Genomic DNA, 10,551 nt, shown 5'->3' on the forward strand with positions numbered 1-10,551 from the left:
TGTGATACAATACATTAACAAAAGAAAGAACAAGAATCATATGATCCTCTCAATAGATGCAGAAAAAGCTTTTGACAAAGTACAGCATCCTTTCTTGATCAAAACTCTTCAGAGTATAGGCATAGAGGGTACATACCTCAATATCATAAAAGCCATCTATGAAAAACCCACAGCGAATATCATTCTCAATGGGGAAAAACTGAGAGCTTTCCCCCTAAGGTCAGGAACGCGGCAGGGAGGTCCACTATCACCACTGCTATTCAACATAGTATTGGAAGTCCTAGCCACAGCAATCAGACCACAAAAAGAAATCAAAGGCATCCAAATTGGCAAAGAAGAAGTCAAACTCTCACTCTTTGCAGATGATATGATACTTTATGTGGCAAACTCCAAAGACTCCACCCCAAAACTGCTAGAACTCATACAGGAATTCAGTAAAGTGGCAGGATATAAAATCAATGCACAGAAATCGGTGGCATTCCTATACACCAACAACAAGACAGAAGAAAGAGAAATTAAGGAGTCGATCCCATTTACAATTGCACCCAAAACCATAAGATACCTAGGAATAAATCTAACCAAGGAGACAAAGGATCTGTACTCAGAAAACTATAAAATACTCATGAAAGAAATTGAGGAAGACACACAGAAATGGAAAAATGTTCCATGCTCATGGATTGGAAGAACAAATATTGTGAAGATGTCAATGCTACCTAGAGCAATCTACACATTCAATGCAATCCCCATCAAAATACCATCCACTTTTTTCAAAGAAATGGAACAAATCATCCTAAAATTTGTATGGAACCAGAAAAGACCCCGCATAGCCAGAGGAATGTTGAAAAAGAAAAGCAAAGCTGGCGGCATCACAATTCCAGACTTCCAGCTCTATTACAAAGCTGTCATCATCAAGACAGCATGGTACTGGCACCAAAACAGACACATAGATCAATGGAACAGAATAGAGAGCCCAGAAATGGACCCTCCACTCTATGGTCAACTCATCTTTGACAAAGCAGGAAAGAATGTCCAATGGAACAAAGACAGTCTCTTCAACAAATGGTGTTGGGAAAATTGGACAGCCACATGCAGAAGAATGAAACTGGACCATTTCCTTACACCACACACAAAAATAGACTCCAAATGGTTGAAAGACCTCAATGTGAGACAGGAGTCCATCCAAATCCTAAAGGAGAACACAGGCAGCAACCTCTTTGACCTCAGCCGAAGCAACTTCTTCCTAGAAACATCGCCAAAGGCAAGGGAAGCAAGGGCAAAAATGAACTCTTGGGACTTCATCAAGATAAAAAGCTTTTGCAAAGCAAAGGAAACAGTCAACAAAACCAAAAGACAACCGACAGAAGGGGAGAACATATTTGCAAAAGACATATCAGATAAAGGGCTAGTATCCAAAATCTATACAGAACTCATCAAACTCAACACCCAAAGAACAAAGAATCCAATCAAGAAATGGGCAGAAGACATGAAAAGACATTTTTCCAAAGAAGACATCCAAATGGCCAACAGACACATGAAAAAGTGCTCAACATCGCTCGGCATCAGGGAAATCCAAAACAAAACTTCAATGAGATACCACCTCACACCAGTCAGAATGGCTAAAATTAACAAGTCAGGAAACGACAGATGTTGGCGGGGATGCAGAGAAAGGGGAACCCTCCTATACTGTTGGTGGGAATGCAAGCTGGTGCACCCACTCTGGAAAACAGTATGGAGGTTCCTCAAAAAGTTGAAAATAGAGTTACCATATGATCCAGCAATTGCACTACTGGGTATTTACCCCAAAGATACAAATGTAGGGATCCGAAAGGGTACGTGCACCCCGATGTTTATAGCAGCAATGTCCACAATAGCCAAACTGTGGAAATAGCCAAGATGTCCATCAACAGATGAACTGATAAAGAAGAAGTGGTATATATATACAATGGAATATTATGCAGCCATCAAAAGGAATGAGATCTTGCCATTTGCAACGACGTGGATGGAACTGGAGGGTATTATGCTGAGCGAAATAATTCAAACAGAGAAAGACATGTATCATATGATCCCACTGATATGAGGAATTCTTAATCTCAGGAAACAAACTGAGGGTTGCTGGAGTGGGGGGTGGGGTGGGAGGGATGGGGTGACTGGGTGATAGACACTGGGGAGGGTATGTGCTCTGGTAAGCGCTGTGAATTGTGCAAGACTGTTGAATCTCAGATCTGTACCTCTGAAACAAATAATGCAATATATGTTAAGAAAAAAAAAGAAGAAGAAGATAGCAGGAAGGGAAGAATGAAGCGGGGGAAATCAGAGGGGTAGACGAACCATGAGAGACGATGGACTCTGAAAAACAAACTGAGGGTTCTAGAGGGGAGGGGTGTGGGTGGGATGGGTTAGCCTGGAGGTGGGTATTGAGGAGGGCACATTCTGCATGGAGCACTGGGTGTTATGCACAAACAATGAATCATGGAACACTACATCTAAAACTAATGATGTAATGTATGGGGATTAACATAAGAATAAAAAAAAACTACAAATAAATAAATAAATAAATAAATAAATACTCCTTTGGTACCAGCTAAAAAAAAAAAAAAAAAAAAAATGGAGGATAGGATGTTGAAAAAAACCTAGTCAGAGGAACAAAAAGAAAAAAGAATGAAAAAGAGTGTAGAAAACCCATGGGAATTTCAGGGCACAATGAAAAGAAACAATATTTGCATTATGGGAATTTCTAAAGGAGAAGAGAGAGAGAAAGTATATTTAAAGCAATAATGGCTGAATCCTTCCCAAACCTGGGGAAAGAAATAGACATCCAGATTCATGAGGCCCAATAGGGCTACAGAGAGACACATTATAATTCAATTGTCCCAAGTCAAAGACTTGGCTCAGAAGGTTAAACATCCAACTTCTGATTTTGGCTCAGGTCATGATCTCAGGATTGTGGAATTAAGCCCTGCATGGGCCTGTGTGCCCAGCGTGGAGTCTGCTTATATTTCTCCCTCTGCTCCTCTACCTACTCTCTCTCTCCCTCACTCTCTCTCTCTCCTATCTCAAATAAATAAATAAATGAAATCTTAAAAAAAAATTTTTTTTCAGGCCAGAAGAAAATGGGATGACATTCAAAATATTGAAAGAAAACAACTGTCAACCAAGAATGTTACACCCAGTGAAGCTGCCCTTCAAAAAATGAAGGCAGGATAAAGACTTTCCCCAAACAAACAAAAGCTGAGGCAGTTCATGCTACCAGACACCTTACAGGAAATTGCTAAAGGGAGTTCTTTGAGTATAAATAAAAGAACTCTAATTAACATCATAAAAACACCAAGAGGTCGCATAAATCTCACTTGTAATGGTAAATGCATAGTCGTAATTAGATTCTGCAATATGGTAATAGTGTTGCCTAACTCACAACTGCAGTTTAAAAATTAAAAAAAAATCAAAAATAGCAAAAATAGGGGCACCTGGGTGGCTCAGTTGGTTAAGCGACTGCCTTCGGCTCAGGTCATGATCCTGGAGTCCTGGGATCGAGTCCCCCATCGGGCTCCCTGCTCAGCAGGGAGTCTGCTTCTCCCTCTGACCCTCCCCCCTCTCATGCTCTCTCTCTCTATCTCATTCTCTCTCAAATAAATAAATAAAATATTTCATAAAAAAAATAGCAAAAATAACCATAAATACAATCATCCGTTATTAGTTACACAATATAAAAACATGTAAACTGTAACAGCAATAACCTGAAATGTAAGGGGGAGGAGTACACGTGTAAAGTATATGAATTCTATTGAAGTTAAGCTGTCTTCAGTTTAAAATAGGATGTCGTACGTTTAAGATACTTTATGTAAGCCTCATGGTGACCACAAGGGAAAATCCTTTTAGCAATTATACAAAAGAACACAATAAAGAAGTCAAAAAATACTGGTATCAGAGGACATCAAAACACACATACAAAGACAACAGAGTAAGAAAACATATCTCCAGGAAGCCATCTAAGTCTAGGAAATTAGCTTTCTTTATTCTCGGGATATTTCTGTCAGGGTAAGGGCAGCTGGTCTTCTAGAGAACACAAACCTGTCTCCTGGATAGTACTGGAAAACGGTGACAAATGCCATAGGTACCATCTCAGTGTGCCAGGAAAGTGACAGAGCAGTTGGACAGGAAACCGTTTCTTTTTTCATTAGTGACATTTAAACCATGTCTTCCTCTACAGTGGGATTAGTCATTTTCCCCCTCTCCCAACAACATGTGTAAGCTCTCTCCTCAGCTTTCAGTGTTCTGATTACACTGCTTTCTATTTTCACTTTCAGAAGATGTTCTTTTCCTTATTCTCTCCTCACATGCTGGATATTCTAGTGTAGTCCTCCGTGTGCCAACAATATTCAAGTTTTAAGAATGACTTTAAAGCTATGTGCCAGAACCACTGCATTTACTAAGAATTCACCAGGTTCTTCACAATGAAATTACTCAAACTAATTATTGATGTGTATAAAGCTACTGAAATGTGGTGACTTACATGATTTGGGAGGGCATAAATTCTCCATGGGCCCTGAATTCTAATTAGTATATGGATATGTGTTAAAAATCGAAGAGGAAATAAATTTATACAGATCATACTTATTCAGTCCAATGACTTTTACACATCTGGAAGAAGTTTGTATTATTTTTTATCTTGTAGCAAAGGCTATGCTGACATAGATGTGAAAGTAGAGAGCTGGAAAATTATGCATTAAATTAGATCATATAACTTGATTGTGTGTGTGTGACTTTGTTAATTTTTTTTTTAATGAAACAAGTATTGAACACATAAGTTATCTTGAATATTTATAGAATTCGGCAGTATATAAGGTAAAAATGTATAAGCTGATTTTATGCTCTGGTCTGCTGTGAATTTCTGTTTTTTAAACATGAATGGGCATTGACCTTTCTAAACTATTATTTTGATATCTTCTGAAATAACCACATGGCTTTTCTCCTTACTCTTTCAGTATAATAAATGACACAGAATGATTTCCTAATATTGAACTGACCTTGTTTATTTGGAATAAACCCAACTTACTGGTATAATATACTGGGTGAACAGTATACTTGTTAGGCAGATGAAGATGAAATCTCAAATAAGGTAAAGTGGGTGGCCAGAGAGCCTGACCAAGGAGAATGACCAGCAGGGTTTAATGGCACCAAAAGCTCAAGTAAATGAGGACAGAAATGGTTCCTTGTTTTAACTATGTGATGGCTATCCCTTCATTACCACTAAAACCTGTCACTCACACGATCAGTCAGTGCAGTTTAATTGTTCATGCTCTTGGAGTTGTTTGTTTTCTTTCATGTGTTACTGGAAAAGAGCCATGAAGAAAGAAGCCCGATTGCAGGGGATTTGGGGTGATGAATAGGAAATGAGGAAGTGGGCATAGAGCTTTGTCTGTGAAGAAAGGAAAGTTTGCAAGGATACATGATTAGATGTGTGTTTTTGTTACTCTCTTCATTATGAAACGATACATGAAAGTTAGGTTCCATCTGCATTTCCCTGGAAACGTCATCAGTTGTTTCAATCTGTACCTCACAGAGACGGTCAAGGAAGGGAGACACTGGAACATAATTCCAATGTCTGCTTAAGTATGGCCCTGGCTCCTGAGTAGCAGAACCACACTGCAGTTTTTCCTGAGTACATGTGTGTTCCTAGGTATTACTTTAACTCGGGGTGACTATTTGGAAAACTGTTTCGTTCATACGCTCGGGTCATAACTGTCATTTCAACTCCACACCGTCAGCTTTTAAAAAAGTCCATGAGCAAGAAGCTTATGGGGAAGGCTTGACAGCCATTTACAAACATGATCCCAATGTACAGGCTGGAGAGTCCAGACAAGCATCATCGCCTAGAAGACCCGTGCCTGAATATGTACGACCTAATCACAGCATTGCCAAGTTGGAATAATAATGATATTAAACAGGCACATAACACCTACTGTAGGGCAAGCACTCTTTTCTGGCACTCTGTGATTCATTTAATCACAACAACTCTATGAAGTGGGTGCTGTTATAACCCCCATTTTACAGATGAGGGAAGTGAAATTAAATAATTTGTATACAGTCACATTAATAAGGATGGAAGAAGTGGGTATTGATTCTGGAATCTAGATCCCACACCCTATTGTCTCTAGATTAGCTGTAATGTGGCTATTTTTAAATCCTGCCCCAGCAACATGATTTTGCCTAAAAAGTCAGAAAACAAGAAAGATGTCAAAAAGGAAGAGTTCCATTTGCATCCCATGCCAGGGCCAAGGTGCTGATATAATGTGAAAGGTTGGAAGGAAAACTGGAGATACTATTCAGACCTTGAATTGATATCAACAAGTTTTATTGTAACATAATTCTCAAAAACTAAATACCATCAGACTGTATTCAGCTCTGAGTGCCGGGCATGAAATCACTGACTTGGAACCAAGCTCTGTGCTCTTAGACAACTGATCTAATTTCTATGAGCCTCAGCCTTCTCATCTGTGAAATGGGAATAATAACTACCTCCTAACCCTCTAGAGGTGGGGCTAACCACCAAATCGTGACTGTCCGTCACCTTAAGGATGCTGCTTCAGGAACATTGAGGAATAAATTGTTTTAAAGTAAATATTGTGATATTTTTGAGATAACTCATAAATTATTTTTATGAATGAGTTCCTTTAAAATATATTTATAGAAAAATAAACCTAGAAAAGTGGAAGATATGCATACATTACAACCTCTCAATGCTATGTCTGCTATAGGAAAACTTTGCTCAGGTATACAGTAGGCATAAAATTCAAATGGCACTGTTTTGTTTAACAAAACAACAAAACAGGAACACAATGTAACTGCCCGTCACTCAGTAAATATTATGAAATACCCACCAAGCTATATACTGCTCAAATGAATAAATTAGATCTAAAAATATCAAAAGAATAAATCTAAAAAAAAATGTTGCGTGAAACAAGTTAGTAGCAAAAGGATACATGCACTGTGATAATATTCAAGTGTATATATCTATAGATACAAATGTAGCAAAAGCACATACACTCAAAAGCTAAGGAAAAATACCTGCCTTCCTCAGAGTGATTCTTTCTGTAGGGGAGGTAATTACTGGGAGAATGACCAGAAGTGGAGTCTGAAACTGTGGATGAATTTGTAACATTTTCTTTTTTGATATAGAAAAGATAGCTCAACCAATTTTTTTTTTTTTTTCGACAGAGAGGAGAGAGAGAGCATGAGGTGGGGAGGGGCAGAGGGAGAGGGAGAGAAAGAATCTCAAGCATACTCCATGCCCAGCGCAGAACCCAAGGCGGGGCTCAATCTCACGACCCTGAGATCATGACCTGAGCCAAAATCAAGAGTTGGATGCTCTGGGCACCTGGGTGGCTCAGTTGGTTAAGCGACTGCCTTCGGCGCAGGTCATGATCCTGGAGTCCTGGGATCAAGTCCCGCATCGGGCTCCCTGCTCGGTAGGGAGTCTGCTTCTCCCTCTGACCCTCCCCCCTCTCATGTGCTCTCTCTCTCTCTCAAATAAATAAATAAAATCTTTAAAAAAAAAAAAAAAAGAGTTGGATGCTCAACTGACTGAGCCACCCAGGCACCCCTCAAACAAGTTTGATCAAATGCTAATGTCTACTTACAGTAATGATGAGAATTTGGGTATTTCCTTTTCTTTGTATATGCTTGAAATGTTTTGCAGGTTAAATAACTATTACAAAAACAATAAAAAAGAGACTAACAAAGACAGCTACTATAACTATCCTATTAGTGACTTGTCCAACATCTAGATGGTACTACTTGCCTAGATATTTGCAGGAGGGGATATCTGAAGCCAGTAGGAGATTGTCCATAGTCATTAAGGTTCTTTCAGCTTCCAAAATATATGATTTTATGAAATAAATCTTAGAAAATCCTTTAGGTCCAATTTAGTTTACAAAATTTGTCTCCTTTGAACTCTAATGCATATGAAATTCTAAAATCTGTTGGGCCTTTTATGACTGTTGGCTTCAGGACTGTTTTGTTCTTGTATTAGGAAACGAAGACAGCCACCCACTAATGGATGAGTGTAGTTGACCCTGTCAGTGCTGGGCCATGATCCCCTGGGATACTGTTAACCCCTTCTGTGCACACCTACCATGGATTTTATATACTTTTGCTTCTAATGTCCAGCATCTGTGACTCAAATGTCTCAAATGACTGTCCCAGGCTGCTGAAGCCACTTGGCCTACTCAGACAGCTCCAAGTGCCTTGGGAGTTGACTTCCCCCAAGCCAGCCCCAGGGCAACCTTAGCCAATGACTAATGGAAAGTATGAAAGCCCAGCTCCTCTTAGGAGAAACCATGCTTTGCACATCACAGTTCCCCATAGGATTAGGCTGGGGCTGAGACTTTATCTGAATCCTGCCTTTGCTCAGCCTCTTCCGCTTTCTGGTTCTGCTTTCTGCACTCCCTTACTGTTATCTCCCTGGAACATTTAAATTACTTGCTCACAAATCCTTGTCTCAGGGTCTCCTGAGAATCCTGACCCAAAGCAAGCAGTTAAGGAATTTATTCGTTCTTTTTTCATTACAACTCATACATCAAATCATTGTTGTAAGGTTAGTCATTCAAATCTGACCATCTCCAAACTCCCATGAACTCATATCTAGGTCTTAGGCAAAAACAGGGCTTTGAGGAAGAAATGAACAAAATCACAGTAAGAAATAAGAAATTAGGACCCCACTATCAGAGTATAATATTAAGGTATGAAGTGGGGCTCACTGTCCCCCATGTTATCACAGATCACTTTATATGTTTGAATTTGGGAAAATTCTTTCCAGCAACTCTTGGAAAGAGATGGCAGGAGCCACAGTGCCAGGTGGTCCACTGTCGGGCTTGGCAGGTGATGTCAGCAAGGCTTGGCAGGCATGGTGGCACCGAACGAAAGCAGCAGAAGGGCCCAGCAATTGGCTGACACATGGCCAGCCCAGCAGGGCACAGTGGCTGGCAGAGATGCCTGGTAGGCACACATTTCCTAGCAGAGGTAACAAAAGCAGTATCTGACAGATGCCGTATGGTACCTGACTGGGCTAGTCTGAGAGCACATGTGAGCCATTCCTTGGCTGAGGATTTTGCACATGGCTGTGGGACGGCCCAAAGAGGTTTCAACAAGGGCCAACGAAAGAGGCTGCTGGTACTCTGGCGCATTTATGCCCACAGCATCGGAGAAGTAGGCCATGCTTAAAAGACTTGCCATCAGGAAGGAGAGAAAAAACAGTGTTGGAAGCCCATAGCCACAATCATTTTTTCTAAAAAGTCTAAGAGATGACATTGTTTTTTGAGAAGCATTTACACTCCCGAGGATGAATGGTGGGTAGGTTACTTGTACTTTGTCATCAGACTTTTTAATATCCAAAGTGGGAAAAGAGAAAGGGAGGTAATGAAAGAATAGATATAAGACTGCAAACATCAAAGGCCAGGTTGTAATCAAAAGCCATAAATGTGAGCAGAATAATATTATTTTCCCCATTAACGTTAAATGTTAAAATGCCAGAGATAGGTTTGAATTTCTTGAAGTTTAGGAATGAGTAGGCAGGTGTGACATAAGAATTCTTGGTCACACAAAACTTCCTTTGGGCCCAAAAGCACACAGCTATAACTCAACTTTGTCATCTTCTTGTGTAAAAGGCACTCTTGACCATTTCAAATGACAAAAGAAAGTGGATTGCCATGCTGCCATCTGAATAGAAGTCTTAGCTTTCTGTCACTTTAACATAACTTCACCTCTCTGTTTTGAATTAATGTGTTACATAATAAGAGATCAGGCTATTGGCTCCTTAGTTAAGGATTATCTCATATTTCAAAATAATAGTTATTGTTTAAAAAAAAAAAGAGTTCCTTCCACTTGCTGATACTTCTATACAGAAAATAAATATAATTCACAAAAACTTCTGTTACTTTCAATGTACATTTCATTGAACTGGGCATATAGTAAAACTATGTTTGGCCTAATTTCCATGATACACCCCTCCTTTTATCAATAATTACAATAGATGCTCTACTCTAGATGTTATACTATATATAACACTTTTACTTTCATTTTGGAAATTTTTTCTATAACATACAATAATTCAGAAGTTAACATACAGTGTAATATTAGTTTCAGGTGTATAATATCATGATTCAACACTTCCTTTTAACACCTGATGCTCTGGAATCACTGTATGTTAACTAACTGGAATTTGAATAAAAACTTTAAAAGAATTAGCCAAAAAAAAAAAAAAAATACAGTGCTTCTTTATAATCTCTCTTAACAAGGACTTTTTGATACCCATTTGGAATGTGCCTTCTGGAGATGTGTTCTGTTTGGAAATTATGAAAATGGAAATTGTTCAGTTATCAACTAAAATTCTTACACCTAGGTACCAAGTGTCCATACATCCTGAGACCATAGTCACTAGATTTTTGATAGTACCCTGACAATAAGGCTTTTGTAATACTCTTTCCCCTTGGATATCTCCTTTCAGACATAACAATAAAGTGCAAATTCCATTATAGAATATGCGTTGTAGTGTAA

Source organism: Neomonachus schauinslandi, chromosome 13, assembly GCF_002201575.2.
Source record: "Neomonachus schauinslandi chromosome 13, ASM220157v2, whole genome shotgun sequence".
Classification (NCBI taxonomy): Eukaryota; Metazoa; Chordata; class Mammalia; order Carnivora; family Phocidae; genus Neomonachus; species Neomonachus schauinslandi.